The sequence below is a fragment of the Pseudopipra pipra genome, chromosome 13 (assembly GCF_036250125.1).
Source record: "Pseudopipra pipra isolate bDixPip1 chromosome 13, bDixPip1.hap1, whole genome shotgun sequence".
NCBI classification, from domain to species: Eukaryota; Metazoa; Chordata; class Aves; order Passeriformes; family Pipridae; genus Pseudopipra; species Pseudopipra pipra.
Genome location: NC_087561.1, coordinates 17,363,407 through 17,383,741, shown reverse-complemented (window position 1 = coordinate 17,383,741; position 20,335 = coordinate 17,363,407). Strand labels below are relative to the sequence as shown.

General features: G+C 49.7%; 1 protein-coding gene and 2 long non-coding RNA genes across 3 annotated transcripts in view; all 3 read right to left on the bottom strand.

The window, feature by feature from the left end:
• The window catches only part of LOC135421736 (serine/threonine-protein kinase PAK 3-like), a 64,025-nt gene that overhangs the window by 24,875 nt on the left and 18,815 nt on the right, over positions 1 to 20,335 (bottom strand). The window lies entirely within an intron of this gene.
• LOC135421603 (uncharacterized) lies at positions 7,088 to 8,309 on the bottom strand. The gene is made up of 3 exons (XR_010434116.1): positions 8,091 to 8,309; positions 7,549 to 7,612; positions 7,088 to 7,138 (listed from the first exon to the last, which is right to left on the bottom strand). It is a non-coding gene; the product is annotated as an uncharacterized LOC135421603 (long non-coding RNA).
• On the bottom strand, positions 15,369 to 19,103 carry LOC135421206 (uncharacterized). Its single transcript, XR_010433905.1, has 3 exons — positions 18,981 to 19,103; positions 18,663 to 18,785; positions 15,369 to 15,441 (listed from the first exon to the last, which is right to left on the bottom strand). It is a non-coding gene; the product is annotated as an uncharacterized LOC135421206 (long non-coding RNA).

Genomic DNA, 20,335 nt, shown 5'->3' with positions numbered 1-20,335 from the left:
GGACTATTTTAGGAGTGAAAACTGATGAGGAGCATAAGCCCCTCCTCGGGAAATTCCTGTACCTCTAAGCAAGGTCAACGCCAGGAGGATGCAGGCCTGTGTATTGTTCTGAAGAGCACTGAGGTGGAGGTTCTCAGCACCCAGACAAGAGCAGGGACACAAGGGGCAGAGCGCTGATGGACTCAGCTCTGGCTTGCAGGGAGAGCAGTGTGTGCATTCCACCCCTGCCCCTCCCTGTGCTGGCTGCCACCTTCCTTCCCAGCAGGGACAGCCCAGTGGCACCTTGTGCAGCTCCCTCTCTCTGCCACAAAACCTGCCAGAACCCTGGAGCACTTCTGGCCTGCTTGAATGTGCCAGGCAGCAAATGGGGCTGGGACAAGGCCCGCTCAGCTGTCCCTCCTTGGGTGGCAGAAACCTCAAAGTGTGGGGCAGGAGGGACAGCTGTTTCACCTGCAGCCACTTTACCTTCAGTAGCTGCTCGGCCGTCCATCGACGCTTCTCATTCCGTTTCAGGCAGGACTCCAGGAAGGAACGGAACACCGGCAACAGGTTTCTGCGAGTTTTCAGCTTGGGTGGCTTGTACTTAGGCTGGGACAAAAGACACAAGGCAACCATTAACCATCCCTCCCCGAGGGGAAGAGCTCCAGCACAGGCCAGTCCTTGCTTTCTGAGACTTGACCTGGGGCTTCTCCAGGAGCCCTGATCAACATTTGAGCTTAAGGAAGCAGAGAATTTTCAGCATCCAGACCAGTCCTGCTAATTGCCTTCAACTCTTTTTGCTGCCTTCTGCAAGGCAAATGCAATCCAAAAGAAGTCTTCCAAGAAAAGTCAGGGACCTTTTTCAGAAGGACTGGAAGACTGACATTTTCCATAATTGTTGCCTTCCTCAGGAATTAACTGTGCAGCATTTAACTTGGTTTCAGCTGTTAGTCATGGGGTTTTATCCCCGTATACCTTCCTGGCCTATTGCACACTCCTTTGGTGTAAGAGCGGGTCATTTCATTTTAGGGAATTAGCATCTACAACTGCAAACCTGGAAATACATTGGCTTACTACAAGGAGCTGTGCTAGAACCTACTTTTAGAAATGTACTGGCTAATACATACTTGTGGCAGTACTAGAAGCAGTGACCTGCCCTGAAAGGCTCAAGTAAGCAGTGGGCACTGGTCCAAGTTTGAAAAGACTTCTGGCCTGCAGATCCCCTTGAAATGCTTTTCACAGTAATTCTCCAACGGGAGAATCCTGCTGCTGAAAAATTCCTGCCATTGGGAGATCCAGCTCCAAGGGAGTTCAAAGAGCACAGGAGGAATTCAAGCATTGTTGGAGGCCAAAACTGCCCATTTCTGCACTGGCACATGTCACTTCTCCTGTGAGCAGATGTGCTCCAGGACACTTTTAGATGTGGGCCTTGGTGGGACTAGTTCAAGCTGATGTGAGTGGGAGAAAGATATGGCTCAGGGGAGAAAGGCAGGGCTCTCTGACAGTATTTGCACCTTACCTGTGTAGGACCATCCACCATTTCTAGTGCCATGATCCCAAGGGCCCAGATATCCACTTTGGCATCATATTTGTCTCCTCTCAACATTTCTGGTGCCATATAGAAAGGAGTCCCAACGAGTGACCACCGTTTCTTCTCCCAGGGCGTAAGCCAAGCACAGAAGCCAAAATCAACTGCAGACAAAAACAAGTACTGTTAAAACCAGCTTGAATTATGAAAGCAAGCACAAGAATTCCCCACTCTCAGTCTGAGAGCACAGTGTTGAATCTAGCTGGAAGAGTGGCTGTGCTGTTTCCTCTGGAAGGGACATACCCAAACCAAAGGCACTCTTGACAGCTGTGGTGGATGAGAAGACAGAATGGGAGAGATATGCTGCCTGGAAAAACATAAATGGGATCTAAATGGACCTGTTGCTTACTGAATAATTCACCCACCGGACTGACAGTTTTTCCCCAGTTTATTGTTGTGTGTTTATGAATTCTTATGCACCCCAGTTTATTGTTAAATTTTATGAATTCTGTCCTACCTCCATATTGTCTCCCTTTCTCCCTCAGATTTTCCGTCCAAAAGTTGTTTTTCCCCCTGTCTCCCCAGTTTTCCCGCTCCTCTGCCGCTGATTGGTCACAGCCTGCCGCAGTGCAGGGAGAGCTACCATTGGCCCATTCCCTCAGAGACCCGAGAGTTCCACCCACCTTTCCCCTGTCTCCCTATCACACTTTTCCCTGAGTTGTCAATCTCTTGCGCCTCCCCAGGTTAGAATCCACCCCTCAAACCTACTTTATTTAAACCCTTGTTGCCCCTAAATAAAGTGGCATTGCTGCACGAGACCTCAACTGTGTCAGAACCCTTATTGCAGTGCCCGGTCCCATTTCCCTTCCCCCCACGGACTGTGGCAGACAGCCTCATCCTCTCTAGAGCTCTCTGCACATTGCAACTCTGCTCTCAGCTTACAGCAGTGGGCTGGGCACTCCCACCAGCACCACTTTTGGGGAACTGGCAGGCACTCAAAGGCAACCCCAGACCCTGCCTCCCAGGAACGCTGTGCCTGACCAAGAACACCTACTCAATTTTACAGATCCATCCCTCCCCGAGGGGAAGAGCTCCAGCACAGGCCAGTCCTTGCTTTCTGAGACTTGACCTGGGGCTTCTCCAGGAGCCGTAATCAACATTAGGACAAAACAAATGCTGCTAAAATATTAGGAACTTGCAGCTCTGAATGACACCAAAGGCAGTGCTAACCAAAGCTTTCATTCCTTCAGGCATTACTTCTCCAACAGCCACAGGTTCCTTCTCCACTTCTTCCTCTTCATTCTCCTGACGGGAGTCAGAGGACCCGAGACGACCACCCGAGAGAAGTGGGCAGGCGCCAGAAGGCGTGTCCCGAGATTTCCATAGAAATCCATACCACTCTGGGGTAGTTCCTGAATATGTCAAACCGTGCGATGGATATGGATGACCTGCTGGGAGAAAACGGGAGCCGTGAGGGGGGAGCGCTCGCGCGTGTCAGGCGGAGTCATCCCCCGCGCGTCCGGCAGCGTAATAAACAACTAGCGGCTTCATAGCGCCTGTGGCTCTTGAGTTTTACTACCGTGGCCTTTTCCCGGCATCACCGAGGCCTCAGCTGAGATGGGGTGATCCCCAGGCTGAAGCAAAACCGCTGCGGGCTGAAGCAGCGGGGCACAAGGGCTGAGATGAGAATGGCTCTGGGCTGAGACAAAACCGGCTGCAGCTGAGGCGGGGGGGGGGGGGCAGTTATGAGGCAGAAAGGGCTGTGGGCTGAGGCAAAATCGGCTGCGGGCTGAGGGAAAAACTGGTGCGGGCTGAGGCAAAACCGACTGTGATCTGAAGGAAAAATGGCTGAGGGTTGAGGGAAAAAGTGGTGCGGGCTGAGGGGAAAACCCCTGAGGGCTGAGGCAAGAACAGTTGCCGATGAGGCGGGGCGGCCCCCAGGCTGAGGCAGCAGCGGCGACGGTTCTCAGCCTGGGCGATGGGGTGGGGGGGGAAGAGGCCAGGCACTGAGCACAGTGGCGAGGAGTCTCCCTACAGCTCCCCGGCCCCACGCCGTCCCGCTCCCAACTTGAAGGAAGCCCCAGTCCCGTCCCGTCCCCCCCCACACCTTTTCGTTTTTCCTTTAATTTTTTCCTGTTCCTACACAAATACATATATATATGTGTATATATATATGTGTGTGTATGTATATATATGTTTATACATATATATACACACTATATGTACACACTATTTACAGTCTCTCTATATATACACACACACAAGTATGTACATTATCTATATATAAGGGAGCATTATATAAGGGGCTACAGTGCAGGAGAGTTATGGGGTGTCGTGCAAATGCCCTATAGAGTACAGAGTACAGGCCAAGCAGAATGTCTGTACATCTGCATTTATTATTTCTTGGAAGTAGCTGGAACAGACAGGGTTTGCCCATCAGAAGGAGCTGAGTTCCCAAGCTGGGAACACGACTGGCTGTGCTGATTTACAAGGGGTCTGGCTTCCCCAGTGAATCCCAGGTGAAGCAAGGCTGCCTGTTCCCCGCACGATAGCCCAGGCTGGGCAGGGACGATGCCCCCTCGCTGTGGGCTCCAGTTCCTAACAGCTGGGCAGTATTTTTTAACAACTTGTGGGAAAAACAGGGTTTTTTGGAGGGTGCTGCATTTATGTACATACTCAGGCCACCTTCAGCAGAGAGTCCCGCGGAAATGAAAACGGGGGAAATGGGTGGGAAATGTTTCATTTCGGCCTTTCATAACTTCAATGTGAAGTGACTGAAGCAAAAGGTTTACACAAACACATATTCAGGGACTTCTGCCTCCGCCTGCCCCGCTGGCAGCCGCGAGAGGGCGATCTGTATCCATTCACCCACCCATCCTTCCATCCGTCCAGGTAAAACCATGGCCAGGTACCGACGCAACACACACCCCGATAAATACAGGGTATCGTTTACTGAAGATATCATACATTATCCTATACACGATATTATACCTCTCTCTACAGTGTGTAGCACCTATAGAAGGGCCTCCAAATGTCTATAAAAATACATATTACATATATACATTATACACATATATTACATTATATACATATATACATATACTATAGATACAAACAATATATATTTACATAAACACTGTATATATACACATATATATATACATATAATACATATATCCTGCCTCCCAGTGCCTGACCAGGAACGCCTACTCAATTTGACAGATCCATCCATTCCGAGAAGAATACTGCCACTTTCGATGTTTCTGTGGAACACTAGATTTGAGTGAAGGAAGTCCAGTCCTTTCAGGCACTGAGATTAAACACAGAAACACAAGAGGAAAAATTAATTAGGCTGATTTTATGGCACAAAAAAGGAAATGGCTCTAAAAGATCAAATTTCCAGGTGACACATCAATTGCAGACATACCTCAAGTGGCAAAGTTTGGAATAATAAATAAAACAAAATGAAATTAAACTGAAAAAGAAAGTACAACAACATTATAGGAGTACAATAACAGAGTACAAGAAATGCAGTGAGACTGGCAGGCCGTTCACTTGGATGCTCTTTTCTTCTCCACATCATAACAGCAACGCAGAAACAAAGCTCTGAACAGGAAATCACTCCTGTTCTTACCACCTTTTGCAAAGAACCCTCCTGTCCAACCTGTCAGAAGCATCCCTTACCTCCCGACTGATAGAGGCTATCATCTCTTCCTCAAGAGCTTGTATGAAAACCACAGTAGCTAAGGAGCATCCCTCCACGTATTCCATCACCAGCCAGAGTTGTTCATTGAAAAGGTAGCTGAAAGAAGAAACCCACAGCATGGAGATGAATGGGCCCAGCTAAATGACCTTATGGGAAAGACTGCAGTTGAGTTTTCTTGCCAGGTCACTTGTAAATGAAGAAAGAATCTGAGCAGGCTAAATGAGAAAGGCTCATCTGTGAAAAAGGAGATGTCTTAGATGGCAAGCAAGGCAAAAATGCAGTTTAGTGACAGCAGAGAGAAATCTGGAACCAGGACATTGCCATCAGCTGCTTCATCATCTTAACTCATCCCTTCCAGCCTGAACTCCAGGAAGCAGGCAGCACAGACTTCTCCATGGGAGGAGGGTGTGCACCACTGAGGGCAGATGTTGGTCAACCCCTTGGAAAGCATTGCATAAAGTGCATTCAGAAACAGGGAAAACCATTTAAAACCTGGCACATTGTGTGGTTGTGCAAACAAGAGCCAAGTCTTCCTGGCATCCACAGCAACAAAAAGTAGAGGGAAAACCCCAAGGGCAATAATTTCTAGGTGGGTTTATCAGCACCTATCATTAAGGCAAAGAAAAGATGATCAGTTTGAAAAAAACCAGACCCCAAAAGAACAGGGAGGTAGTGAACTGAAGGGCTGTGGCTTTAGGAAGACATGGCAGATGCAGGTTTTGGAAGACACGCTTCAAACTACCTATTACCAGAAAAGGCCAAGGCAGACACAAGGCAAGCTCCTCCCTGAAGGAGCTAAGATACCTGTGCCCTGCACCTCCCGTCCACTGCAGGTGGAGGAGTTATAAAATAATGAAGAGCTCCATGTTCTTCCAGTGACCAAAGTGGCTTTTTAGCCTTTGGCTTGCAGTTTGTCAATGAACCTCAACGTGATAATCCCAGAACCACTCACCTGTCTATATAGCGAATGATATTGGGGTGCCTCATTCTCTTCAGGACTGCTACCTCAGTTACAACAAGCTCCCTTTTGTTCTTTCTGTCGAGAACAAAAATCTTCTTGATGGCCACCTAAAAGGAGATTGAAAGCCACAGACTTGAGAAGTCTGTTGCACGGGACCACAACGCACATGAAGCAGGTGTCTTTGGAATGATGGAGCCAGGGTGGGCCAAACTGCCTGGGATTAGACACCAGAGCTTCTTAACTGACAGGACAAGAGGCGATTCCTCCGCTCGCCCTTGTGTGCCAGTTACAGGACACATGGCTATAGACATTTTGCCTTGTAAACTCTGGACAAATGGTCTGCAAACAATCAATCCGTAATGGAGGAAATCCCATCCTAAAAGGTCATGAGGGTTACACAAAAAAATACAATCCCAGAACTTTGTAACATGTTGAAGTTGGATTTTGCAACTCTAAAGAACGTTTTTAACCCAGTTCCTATTTGCAGTTCTTTTCTGGGTTTGAAAAGGAATAACCCATTCTAGGGTATTTTATGGATGTGGCCGGGGTTATGAGCAGCGCTCAGGGCCTTTAGATCCCTTGCAGACTCCTGTGTAAGTGCACTTCCCAAGTGCAGCACTGCAGCTGGGTAAGGAGCCACCAAGTAGCTGATGCATTAGCATAGTCAGTAAATAAGTCTGAGCAAAGGTGTCCTTCTCTGAAAGATACCCCTGCCCTCCTTGTGTTCTTTTGGGGACTTAATAAGGACAAGGTCTGTCCAAACCGTGTCTTGCAGGCTGACACTTGTCTGCCCTCAGAGGAACAGTCTCTGCAGCAAAGATCTCGTGGCCACCCAGAGCTGTGGCCACAGCTCCCAGCGGAGGGGAAAGCACTCGAGAGCTGAGCTGCACAATCTGCCGGGGGTGCTGCCCTTACCCGTCTTCCTGTATCAATGTCAACTCCTCGGAAAACTCTTCCACAAGACCTAGAAACAGAGCAGCAGCCAAGAAAGGAGAAGGCGTTTAGGCCCTGGGTGAGAAAGCCAGCCCAGAGAGCAGAGCTCTGCTGCCCAGAGTGTTTATAAAACACTCGACTTCAGCCAGCAGCCCAGCAGCCCAGCAGCCCAGCAGCCCTCTGCCATGCAGGGTGGCCAGGAGAAAACATAGGACATACTCCATGTCCTGCTCCTTGTTACAGGCAAGAGACTGCCAGCATTGAGTTGTCTTTGACAATGCCTTCTGACCACAGTTATTAAATACTGATCAGGACTGACAGACAGGAGGATGTAAGCCCAGTGTCTGCCCATGTTTGCAGCTTGCCTGACTGCATGCTTGATATGACACCAGCAAAATCCCTGGCCCATGGTTTTGTAGAAGTAGCTGAGATTGGACTTACCCTTGGCCAATTATCTGCTGTACAGTGTATTTCTTCGTAGGGTTCCCCTCACTCACAATGCCCTCTGAAAGAAACAACATGAAAGATGCTCATGTGAAGATACCACCTTGCAGCAGATCCAAAAGGCAGCCCCACTGTGCAGGGCTGTGAGCCCTTTGTAGTCAGCTGGTAACAACAACAACAACAACAACAACAATAACCACAACAGCAGAGGCAGCTCTGAAGCACAGGTGGCTCCACAAAGACTGATTTTCCACAGTCTTTTGAGGCTTTACCTTGACAGGAAACCACGCACATGGAGGAATGCTCAGAGCAGACAGAAATCAGAAAAGAACAGGCACCAATGCAAGAGTTTGTTGTCTACAAAAATTAAGGAGAGCTGGTGCAACAGAGCCCTTATTTTCTTGGAGAGAAACACTCCGTGTGATTCAGCAGAAGGAACAGCCACAGTGCTCTGTTGCTTCCTCTCTTCCTTTAGTAGAACTAAAGCTGACATGCATACCATGGACTGCTGTACCAGCCAGGAAATACGTGATACGTACTGAGGTCATCAAGGAAACGTCGTGTTAGTGGCAATAGCTTTGGCGGCCGGTGCGTGATTTCCTTTGGAATGCTTTTCTTCTGAGTGTCTCCTTTCCCGGTGCTTGTGCTTGGCATTTCAGTGTCGGGAAAGGAGATTTCTTCAGACTGTGGTGCTGCAGCAACAGCTGCCATTGGTGAGCTCTTGAGGATCTGTGGCAAGAATTAGTTTATGTCAGAAAGGTGGCTTGCAGAGGTGCCCCAGGATCCTATTTCAAATGCAAACCCTTCGGAAGACTTGGCCACAAGTTGGGCTCTTAAACTGTCTTTTGCTGCCCACTTCACAAAGTGAATGGACGAGAAAAAAAGACAGGATTTACACGAGTTCATGGGCAGTTTCCTCTTCAATTTTCATGCATTTTCTCAACTAGGTTGTGCAGAGGGGCAACTACCCTCTAGGGCACAGTTATTGCTGTGTGTCCTGAAAGGGACAGTCTGACTCAGCTTGGAAGTTCAAAACCTCTTTTCCAGGTGTCAGTGGCTGGGCTGAAGCACCATGTCATGGCAGGGCTACAGCCCTCACACTCTTCAGCCATGCATGGCAAGCACTGGCTGCTCAGGAACTTGCAGCTCTGAATGACACCAAAGGCAGTGCTAACCAAAGCTGGCACTTACTGATTTCACTCCTTCAGGCTTTGCTTTGTCGTTTTCCTTCTCTGCTTGCTCTTCCTTACTCTCTTGTCCAGAAACAGAGGGAGCCAGCAGAGGTTCTGGTGATGGTGTTGTGAACCTCTGTGTAAAGAATCTCCTGATTGCATCGAGCAGAGGCCTCATGTTGTTGAGACTACCGGATTTTTCTAAAAATGGATGCTGCCCAAAGGAAAAAACACAGAAAGAAAGGAGCCATTACTTTCCAAATGCAGTTTCCCACAGGCTCCAGCGGGATTCCTCTGGTTACCAGCAATACACATCAGGAGGACTGAGGGCACCATCTACACCTCCAACTTCATGTCCAGGACCTTGCTATCACAGGCAAACATGGCCCCTAAGGCCCTTAATCAATTTCTCAAGGTCTCTGCAGCAAGGAGGTTTGCCTTGCCAGTGCTCGGGAATGCCACTTGCTGTCTCGGGCCTTTTTCCATTTCAGAAAACTCAAAGGACTCCCTTAGGTTCCTCTTCTCTAAAGACCTGGACTATTTTAGGAGTGAAAACTGATGAGGAGCATAAGCCCCTCCTCGGGAAATTCCTGTACCTCTAAGCAAGGTCAACGCCAGGAGGATGCAGGCCTGTGTATTGTTCTGAAGAGCACTGAGGTGGAGGTTCTCAGCACCCAGACAAGAGCAGGGACACAAGGGGCAGAGCGCTGATGGACTCAGCTCTGGCTTGCAGGGAGAGCAGTGTGTGCATTCCACCCCTGCCCCTCCCTGTGCTGGCTGCCACCTTCCTTCCCAGCAGGGACAGCCCAGTGGCACCTTGTGCAGCTCCCTCTCTCTGCCACAAAACCTGCCAGAACCCTGGAGCACTTCTGGCCTGCTTGAATGTGCCAGGCAGCAAATGGGGCTGGGACAAGGCCCGCTCAGCTGTCCCTCCTTGGGTGGCAGAAACCTCAAAGTGTGGGGCAGGAGGGACAGCTGTTTCACCTGCAGCCACTTTACCTTCAGTAGCTGCTCGGCTGTCCATCGACGCTTCTCATTCCGTTTCAGGCAGGACTCCAGGAAGGAACGGAACACCGGCAACAGGTTTCTGCGAGTTTTCAGCTTGGGTGGCTTGTACTTAGGCTGGGACAAAAGACACAAGGCAACCATTAACCATCCCTCCCCGAGGGGAAGAGCTCCAGCACAGGCCAGTCCTTGCTTTCTGAGACTTGACCTGGGGCTTCTCCAGGAGCCCTGATCAACATTTGAGCTTAAGGAAGCAGAGAATTTTCAGCATCCAGACCAGTCCTGCTAATTGCCTTCAACTCTTTTTGCTGCCTTCTGCAAGGCAAATGCAATCCAAAAGAAGTCTTCCAAGAAAAGTCAGGGACCTTTTTCAGAAGGACTGGAAGACTGACATTTTCCATAATTGTTGCCTTCCTCAGGAATTAACTGTGCAGCATTTAACTTGGTTTCAGCTGTTAGTCATGGGGTTTTATCCCCGTATACCTTCCTGGCCTATTGCACACTCCTTTGGTGTAAGAGCGGGTCATTTCATTTTAGGGAATTAGCATCTACAACTGCAAACCTGGAAATACATTGGCTTACTACAAGGAGCTGTGCTAGAACCTACTTTTAGAAATGTACTGGCTAATACATACTTGTGGCAGTACTAGAAGCAGTGACCTGCCCTGAAAGGCTCAAGTAAGCAGTGGGCACTGGTCCAAGTTTGAAAAGACTTCTGGCCTGCAGATCCCCTTGAAATGCTTTTCACAGTAATTCTCCAACGGGAGAATCCTGCTGCTGAAAAATTCCTGCCATTGGGAGATCCAGCTCCAAGGGAGTTCAAAGAGCACAGGAGGAATTCAAGCATTGTTGGAGGCCAAAACGGCCCATTTCTGCACTGGCACATGTCACTTCTCCTGTGAGCAGATGTGCTCCAGGACACTTTTAGATGTGGGCCTTGGTGGGACTAGTTCAAGCTGATGTGAGTGGGAGAAAGATATGGCTCAGGGGAGAAAGGCAGGGCTCTCTGACAGTATTTGCACCTTACCTGTGTAGGACCATCCACCATTTCTAGTGCCGTGATCCCAAGGGCCCAGATATCCACTTTGGCATCATATTTGTCTCCTCTCAACATTTCTGGTGCCATATAGAAAGGAGTCCCAACGAGTGACCACCGTTTCTTCTCCCAGGGCGTAAGCCAAGCACAGAAGCCAAAATCAACTGCAGACAAAAACAAGTACTGTTAAAACCAGCTTGAATTATGAAAGCAAGCACAAGAATTCCCCACTCTCAGTCTGAGAGCACAGTGTTGAATCTAGCTGGAAGAGTGGCTGTGCTGTTTCCTCTGGAAGGGACATACCCAAACCAAAGGCACTCTTGACAGCTGTGGTGGATGAGAAGACAGAATGGGAGAGATATGCTGCCTGGAAAAACATAAATGGGATCTAAATGGACCTGTTGCTTACTGAATAATTCACCCACCGGACTGACAGTTTTTCCCCAGTTTATTGTTGTGTGTTTATGAATTCTTATGCACCCCAGTTTATTGTTAAATTTTATGAATTCTGTCCTACCTCCATATTGTCTCCCTTTCTCCCTCAGATTTTCCGTCCAAAAGTTGTTTTTCCCCCTGTCTCCCCAGTTTTCCCGCTCCTCTGCCGCTGATTGGTCACAGCCTGCCGCAGTGCAGGGAGAGCTACCATTGGCCCATTCCCTCAGAGACCCGAGAGTTCCACCCACCTTTCCCCTGTCTCCCTATCACACTTTTCCCTGAGTTGTCAATCTCTTGCGCCTCCCCAGGTTAGAATCCACCCCTCAAACCTACTTTATTTAAACCCTTGTTGCCCCTAAATAAAGTGGCATTGCTGCACGAGACCTCAACTGTGTCAGAACCCTTATTGCAGTGCCCGGTCCCATTTCCCTTCCCCCCACGGACTGTGGCAGACAGCCTCATCCTCTCTAGAGCTCTCTGCACATTGCAACTCTGCTCTCAGCTTACAGCAGTGGGCTGGGCACTCCCACCAGCACCACTTCTGGGGAACTGGCAGGCACTCAAAGGCAACCCCAGACCCTGCCTCCCAGGAACGCTGTGCCTGACCAAGAACACCTACTCAGTTTGACAGATCCATCCATTCCGAGAAGAATACTGTCACTTTTGATGTCTCTGTGGATCACTCGATTTGAATGAAGGAAGTCCAGGGCTTTCAGGCACTGAGATTAAACAAAGAAACACAAGAGGAAAAATTAATTAGGCTGATTTTATGGCACAAAAAAGGAAATGGCTCTAAAAGATCAAATTTCCAGGTGACACATCAATTGCAGACATACTTCAAGTGGCAAAGTTTAGAATAATAAAAAAAATAAAATGAAATTAAACTAGAAAGGAAAGTACAAGCCAGGACCACAGACAGGACCAGATGGTGGAAGACCTTTCCTTGGAGGAAAGGCTCTGAGCAACCTGGTCTAGTTGAAGATGGCCCTGCTCGTTGCAGGGGGGTTGGACTAGATGCCACTTAAAGGTCTCTTCCAAGCCAAATTATTCTGTGATGCTACTTATTTGTCATTTGAAAAGCACCAAGACTGGAGATTAGTAGCAGAGGAGGTCTCCTGATGCCTCTGAGTTTAGCTGATGACAAAGCCCATCCCTGGACAGCTGTTTCACCTGCAGCCACTTTACCTGCAGAAGCAGCCTGGTGGGCCATCGGGGCCTCACATTCCAGTTCAGGCAAGACTGCAGGAAGGAGAGGAACACAGGTGACAGGTTTCTGGGAGTCTCCAGCTTGGGTGGCACGTCCTTAGGCTTGGGACAAAGGAAACACAAGACAGGCATTAACCATCCCTCCCCAAGGGGAAGAGCTCCAGCACAGGCCAGTCCTTGCTTTCTGAGACTTGACCTGGGGCTTCTCCAGGAGCCGTAATCAACATTAGGACAAAACAAATGCTGCTAAAATATTAGGAACTTGCAGCTCTGAATGACACCAAAGGCAGTGCTAACCAAAGCTTTCATTCCTTCAGGCATTACTTCTCCAACAGCCACAGGTTCCTTCTCCACTTCTTCCTCTTCATTCTCCTGAGCAGAGTCAGAGGACCCGAGACGACCACCCGAGAGAAGTGGGCAGGCGCCAGAAGGCGTGTCCCGAGATTTCCATAGACCAGCGCCCACTCTGGGGTAGTTCCTGAATATGTAAAACCGTGCGATGGACATGGATGACCTGCTGGGAGAAAACGGGAGCCGTGAGGGGGGAGCGCTCGCGCGTGTCAGGCGGAGTCATCCCCCGCGCGTCCGGCAGCGTAATAAACAACTAGCGGCTTCATAGCGCCTGTGGCTCTTGAGTTTTACTACCGTCGCCTTTTCCCGGCATCACTGAGGCCTCAGCTGAGATGGGGTGAACCCCAGGCTGAAGCAAAAACCGCTGCGGGCTGAAGCAGCGCGGCACAAGGGCTGAGATGAGAACGGCTCTGGGCTGAGACAAAACCGGCTGCAGCTGAGGCGGGGGGGGGGGGCAGTTATGAGGCAGAAAGGGCTGTGGGCTGAGGCAAAACCGGCTGCGGGTTGAGGGAAAAATTGGTCCGGGCTGAGGCAAAACCGGCTGCGAGTTGAGGGAAAAATTGGTCCGGGCTGAGGCAAAACCGACTGTGATCTGAAGGAAAAATGGCTGAGGGTTGAGGGAAAAACTGGTGCGGGCTGAGGGGAAAACACCTGAGGGCTGAGGCAAGAACAGTTGCCGATGAGGCGGGGCGGCCCCCAGGCTGAGGCAGCAGCGGCGACGGTTCTCAGCCTGGGCGATGGGGTGGGGCGGGGGGAAGAGGCCAAGCACTGAGCACAGTGGCGAGGAGTCTCCCTACAGCTCCCCGGCCCCACGCCGTCCCGCTCCCAACTTGAAGGAAGCCCCAGTTCCCTCCCACACACACAGCTTTCCGTTTTTCCTTTAATTTTTTCCTGTTCCCACACAAATACATATATATATGTGTGTGTATATATATGTGTGTGTATGTATATATATGTATATACATATATATACACACTATATGTACACACTATTTACACAGTCTCTCTGTATATACACACACACAAGTATGTACATTATCTATATATAAGGGAGCATTATGTAAGGGGCTACAGTGCAGGAGAGTTATGGGGTGTTGTGTAAGTGCCCTAGACAGTACAGAGTCCAGGTATGCCCACAGCACTGTAAAACACTATCTATATACAACGGTAATAATTCTACAGTACCTTGTGTGTCTATATATTTTATAAATTTGCACACCCCCCATATAATGCTCCCACATTTAGTAATCTCCATGATGTCAGTTGTGCCATTTCATGGGGAGCCTCCAAGCCATGAGGATCCGCCGTTTTGTGGGGCCTGTCCCAGGGAAGGCTGTCACCCTCTGTGTCAGCCTCAGTTCCCAGGGCAGAACTGGGATGCCTAAAGGACACTCACCTGAGCACAAGCCTGTGGAACAGCCCAGCTCCCTCCCCCTCTGTCCAGAGTGGCACAGACACTCCCGACCTTTCCCAGGAGCTACGAGGCAACCAAGAGGTCAGGAGGCATTGCCAGAAACGACTCCATCACTCTGCTCTCTTTTGCCCTTCTCGACTCCTGTGCAGACCCAAGGTGGCAAATCCCATCAGTCCATGCATTTCCATGCCTGGCCACGATTCCCCTCTGGAGCAGCCCACACCCAGTTTGTCTCCGAGTCTGGAAGATTAGTCTGGTCCCAGAAAGATGCAAGCACCCCGGGCTGGGCTTCTTCCAGCCTGGCTCTGCGCATGCTGAGGCTGCTCTGCGCTCTGCCCGGGCTCTGCGGGGGCTCAGCCCCTCAGACTGCTGCTCTGAAAGCCTCGCATCAGACGTGCCCTTTCGGAGCACACGGGCTGACCTTCTGCTTTTTCAGCTGAGGAAGACTCTCATCCAGGCACAGAGATTGCAAGTGGTCATACAAACCCAATTGTCAAGAACTCAAACACTCTACGGTCCCAGTTGAATACCTGTACCCAGCGGGGGGATTTGTCTGCCCCACTCTCCATCTGATTGTGGCTGGACTTGCAATTGCACTTTCTTCCTCATATAGAAGTACCACGACTGGGCAAACACAGGCCAGTGGGATGAATTCCAAAGGCAATGTGGTCTGGAGCCGATGAATGAAAGAAACCCTTTCCCAATTCCAAACCATACCAAAACCCCCATCAATGGGACTTCCCAGCTATGAATAACAACAAAAGTTTATTTACAAACGAAGTGGCTGGAAAGATCAGAGTAGATATTGCCTGATTTCCTAGTCCTTGTCTACTCTGTGCCTCCTTTGCCAGTGGAGGCATTTCCATGTCGGGAAAGGAGACTTCTTCAGGTTGTGTTGCTGCAGCAGTGCCAGGATGTTTGAACTGTGCAGAGGGGCAGGTATCCCCAAGGGACAGTTTGTCCTGTCTCCTGTCTCCTGCAAGGGACCCTGACTTGACTTGGTAGTTCAAAACCCCTTTTCCAGGTGTCAGTGGCTGGGCTGAAGCACCATGTCATGGCAGGGCCCCTGCCCTCACAATCTTCAGACCCAAAGAGCGAGTGCTGTCTGTTCAGGAACTTGCAGCTTCCTTCTCTACTTGCTCTTCTTTCCCCTCTTGTCCAGAAAGAGAGGGAGCCAGCAGAGGTTCCGGTGCCGCTGTTCTGGGTCTCCTGACTGCATCAATCAGAGGAGCCATCTCGACAAGACTCTTGGATTTTCCTAAAAACGGATGCTGCACCAAAAAACCAAAGAAGAACAAAAGGAGCCATTACTTTCCAAATGCAGTTTCTCACAGGCTCCAGCGGGATTCCTCTGGTTACCAGCAATACACATCAGGAGGACGTAGGGAACTATCTAGACCTCCAACTTTCCTCTGAGGAAAGGCCAAGACAGATGGCACTGGAGAAGAGAAGGTGCCAGGGAGAGCTTATTGTGCCTTTCAGTCCTTCAAGGGGACACATTTTTTCAAAGGGCGTGGTTGCAATGGGACAAAGGATCATGGTTTTCAAGTGGAAGAGGATAGATTCTGGTTACATCTCAGGAAGTCATTGTTTAGAATGAGGGTGCTGAAACACTGGCACAGGAAGTGGATACCCCATCCCTGGTCAGGTGGGACAGGGCTCTGAGCAACCCAGTCTAGTTGAAGATGTCCCTGCTCGTTGCAGGGGGGTTGGACTAGATGCCACTTAAAGGTCCCTTCCAAGCCAAACTATTCTAGAATGCTACTTAGTTGTTTAGCTGATGACAAAGCCCATCCCTGGACAGCTGTTTCACCTGCAGCCACTTTACCTTCAGCAGCTTCTTGGCCGTCCATTGACGCTTTGCATTCGGGTTCAGGCAGGACTGCAGGAAGGAACGGAACACAGGCGACAGGTTTCTGGGAGTCTCCAGCTCGGGTGGCATGTCCTTAGGCTTGGGACAAAGGAAACACAAGACAGCCATTGACCATCCCTCCCCGAGGGGAAAGCTCCAGCACAGGCCAGTCCTTGCTTTCTGAGACTTGACCTGGGGCTTCTCCAGGAGCCCTGATCAACATTTGAGCTTAAGGAAGCAGAGAATTTTCAGCATCCAGACCAGTCCTGCTAATTGCCTTCAACTCTTTTTGCTGCCTTCTGCAAGGCAAATGCAATCCAAAAGAAGTCTTCCAAGAAAAGTCAGGGACCTTTTTCAGAAGGACTGGAAGACTGACATTTTCCATAATTGTTGCCTTCCTCAGGAATTAACTGTGCAGCATTTAACTTGGTTTCAGCTGTTAGTCATGGGGTTTTATCCCCGTATACCTTCCTGGCCTATTGCACACTCCTTTGGTGTAAGAGCGGGTCATTTCATTTTAGGGAATTAGCATCTACAACTGCAAACCTGGAAATACATTGGCTTACTACAAGGAGCTGTGCTAGAACCTACTTTTAGAAATGTACTGGCTAATACATACTTGTGGCAGTACTAGAAGCAGTGACCTGCCCTGAAAGGCTCAAGTAAGCAGTGGGCACTGGTCCAAGTTTGAAAAGACTTCTGGCCTGCAGATCCCCTTGAAATGCTTCTCACAGTAATTCTCCAACGGGAGAATCCTGCTGCTGAAAAATTCCTGCCATTGGGAGATCCAGCTCCAAGGGAGTTCAAAGAGCACAGGAGGAATTCAAGCATTGTTGGAGGCCAAAACGGCCCATTTCTGCACTGGCACATGTCACTTCTCCTGTGAGCAGATGTGCTCCAGGACACTTTTAGATGTGGGCCTTGGTGGGACTAGTTCAAGCTGATGTGAGTGGGAGAAAGATATGGCTCAGGGGAGAAAGGCAGGGCTCTCTGACAGTATTTGCACCTTACCTGTGTAGGACCATCCACCATTTCTAGTGCCGTGATCCCAAGGGCCCAGATATCCACTTTGGCATCATATTTGTCTCCTCTCAACATTTCTGGTGCCATATAGAAAGGAGTCCCAACGAGTGACCACCGTTTCTTCTCCCAGGGCGTAAGCCAAGCACAGAAGCCAAAATCAACTGCAGACAAAAACAAGTACTGTTAAAACCAGCTTGAATTATGAAAGCAAGCACAAGAATTCCCCACTCTCAGTCTGAGAGCACAGTGTTGAATCTAGCTGGAAGAGTGGCTGTGCTGTTTCCTCTGGAAGGGACATACCCAAACCAAAGGCACTCTTGACAGCTGTGGTGGATGAGAAGACAGAATGGGAGAGATATGCTGCCTGGAAAAACATAAATGGGATCTAAATGGACCTGTTGCTTACTGAATAATTCACCCACCGGACTGACAGTTTTTCCCCAGTTTATTGTTGTGTGTTTATGAATTCTTATGCACCCCAGTTTATTGTTAAATTTTATGAATTCTGTCCTACCTCCATATTGTCTCCCTTTCTCCCTCAGATTTTCCGTCCAAAAGTTGTTTTTCCCCCTGTCTCCCCAGTTTTCCCGCTCCTCTGCCGCTGATTGGTCACAGCCTGCCGCAGTGCAGGGAGAGCTACCATTGGCCCATTCCCTCAGAGACCCGAGAGTTCCACCCACCTTTCCCCTGTCTCCCTATCACACTTTTCCCTGAGTTGTCAATCTCTTGCGCCTCCCCAGGTTAGAATCCACCCCTCAAACCTACTTTATTTAAACCCTTGTTGCCCCTAAATAAAGTGGCATTGCTGCACGAGACCTCAACTGTGTCAGAACCCTTATTGCAGTGCCCGGTCCCATTTCCCTTCCCCCCACGGACTGTGGCAGACAGCCTCATCCTCTCTAGAGCTCTCTGCACATTGCAACTCTGCTCTCAGCTTACAGCAGTGGGCTGGGCACTCCCACCAGCACCACTTCTGGGGAACTGGCAGGCACTCAAAGGCAACCCCAGACCCTGCCTCCCAGGAACGCTGTGCCTGACCAAGAACACCTACTCAGTTTGACAGATCCATCCATTCCGAGAAGAATACTGTCACTTTTGATGTCTCTGTGGATCACTCGATTTGAATGAAGGAAGTCCAGGGCTTTCAGGCACTGAGATTAAACAAAGAAACACAAGAGGAAAAATTAATTAGGCTGATTTTATGGCACAAAAAAGGAAATGGCTCTAAAAGATCAAATTTCCAGGTGACACATCAATTGCAGACATACTTCAAGTGGCAAAGTTTAGAATAATAAAAAAAATAAAATGAAATTAAACTAGAAAGGAAAGTACAAGCCAGGACCACAGACAGGACCAGATGGTGGAAGACCTTTCCTTGGAGGAAAGGCTCTGAGCAACCTGGTCTAGTTGAAGATGGCCCTGCTCGTTGCAGGGGGGTTGGACTAGATGCCACTTAAAGGTCTCTTCCAAGCCAAATTATTCTGTGATGCTACTTATTTGTCATTTGAAAAGCACCAAGACTGGAGATTAGTAGCAGAGGAGGTCTCCTGATGCCTCTGAGTTTAGCTGATGACAAAGCCCATCCCTGGACAGCTGTTTCACCTGCAGCCACTTTACCTGCAGAAGCAGCCTGGTGGGCCATCGGGGCCTCACATTCCAGTTCAGGCAAGACTGCAGGAAGGAGAGGAACACAGGTGACAGGTTTCTGGGAGTCTCCAGCTTGGGTGGCACGTCCTTAGGCTTGGGACAAAGGAAACACAAGACAGGCATTAACCATCCCTCCCCAAGGGGAAGAGCTCCAGCACAGGCCAGTCCTTGCTTTCTGAGACTTGACCTGGGGCTTCTCCAGGAGCCGTAATCAACATTAGGACAAAACAAATGCTGCTAAAATATTAGGAACTTGCAGCTCTGAATGACACCAAAGGCAGTGCTAACCAAAGCTTTCATTCCTTCAGGCATTACTTCTCCAACAGCCACAGGTTCCTTCTCCACTTCTTCCTCTTCATTCTCCTGAGCAGAGTCAGAGGACCCGAGACGACCACCCGAGAGAAGTGGGCAGGCGCCAGAAGGCGTGTCCCGAGATTTCCATAGACCAGCGCCCACTCTGGGGTAGTTCCTGAATATGTAAAACCGTGCGATGGATATGGATGACCTGCTGGGAGAAAACGGGAGCCGTGAGGGGGGAGCGCTCGCGCGTGTCAGGCGGAGTCATCCCCCGCGCGTCCGGCAGCGTAATAAACAACTAGCGGCTTCATAGCGCCTGTGGCTCTTGAGTTTTACTACCGTCGCCTTTTCCCGGCATCACTGAGGCCTCAGCTGAGATGGGGTGAACCCCAGGCTGAAGCAAAAACCGCTGCGGGCTGAAGCAGCGCGGCACAAGGGCTGAGATGAGAACGGCTCTGGGCTGAGACAAAACCGGCTGCAGCTGAGGCGGGGGGGGGGGGCAGTTATGAGGCAGAAAGGGCTGTGGGCTGAGGCAAAACCGGCTGCGGGTTGAGGGAAAAATTGGTCCGGGCTGAGGCAAAACCGGCTGCGAGTTGAGGGAAAAATTGGTCCGGGCTGAGGCAAAACCGACTGTGATCTGAAGGAAAAATGGCTGAGGGTTGAGGGAAAAACTGGTGCGGGCTGAGGGGAAAACACCTGAGGGCTGAGGCAAGAACAGTTGCCGATGAGGCGGGGCGGCCCCCAGGCTGAGGCAGCAGCGGCGACGGTTCTCAGCCTGGGCGATGGGGTGGGGCGGGGGGAAGAGGCCAAGCACTGAGCACAGTGGCGAGGAGTCTCCCTACAGCTCCCCGGCCCCACGCCGTCCCGCTCCCAACTTGAAGGAAGCCCCAGTTCCCTCCCACACACACAGCTTTCCGTTTTTCCTTTAATTTTTTCCTGTTCCCACACAAATACATATATATATGTGTGTGTATATATATGTGTGTGTATGTATATATATGTATATACATATATATACACACTATATGTACACACTATTTACACAGTCTCTCTGTATATACACACACACAAGTATGTACATTATCTATATATAAGGGAGCATTATGTAAGGGGCTACAGTGCAGGAGAGTTATGGGGTGTTGTGTAAGTGCCCTAGACAGTACAGAGTCCAGGTATGCCCACAGCACTGTAAAACACTATCTATATACAACGGTAATAATTCTACAGTACCTTGTGTGTCTATATATTTTATAAATTTGCACACCCCCCATATAATGCTCCCACATTTAGTAATCTCCATGATGTCAGTTGTGCCATTTCATGGGGAGCCTCCAAGCCATGAGGAT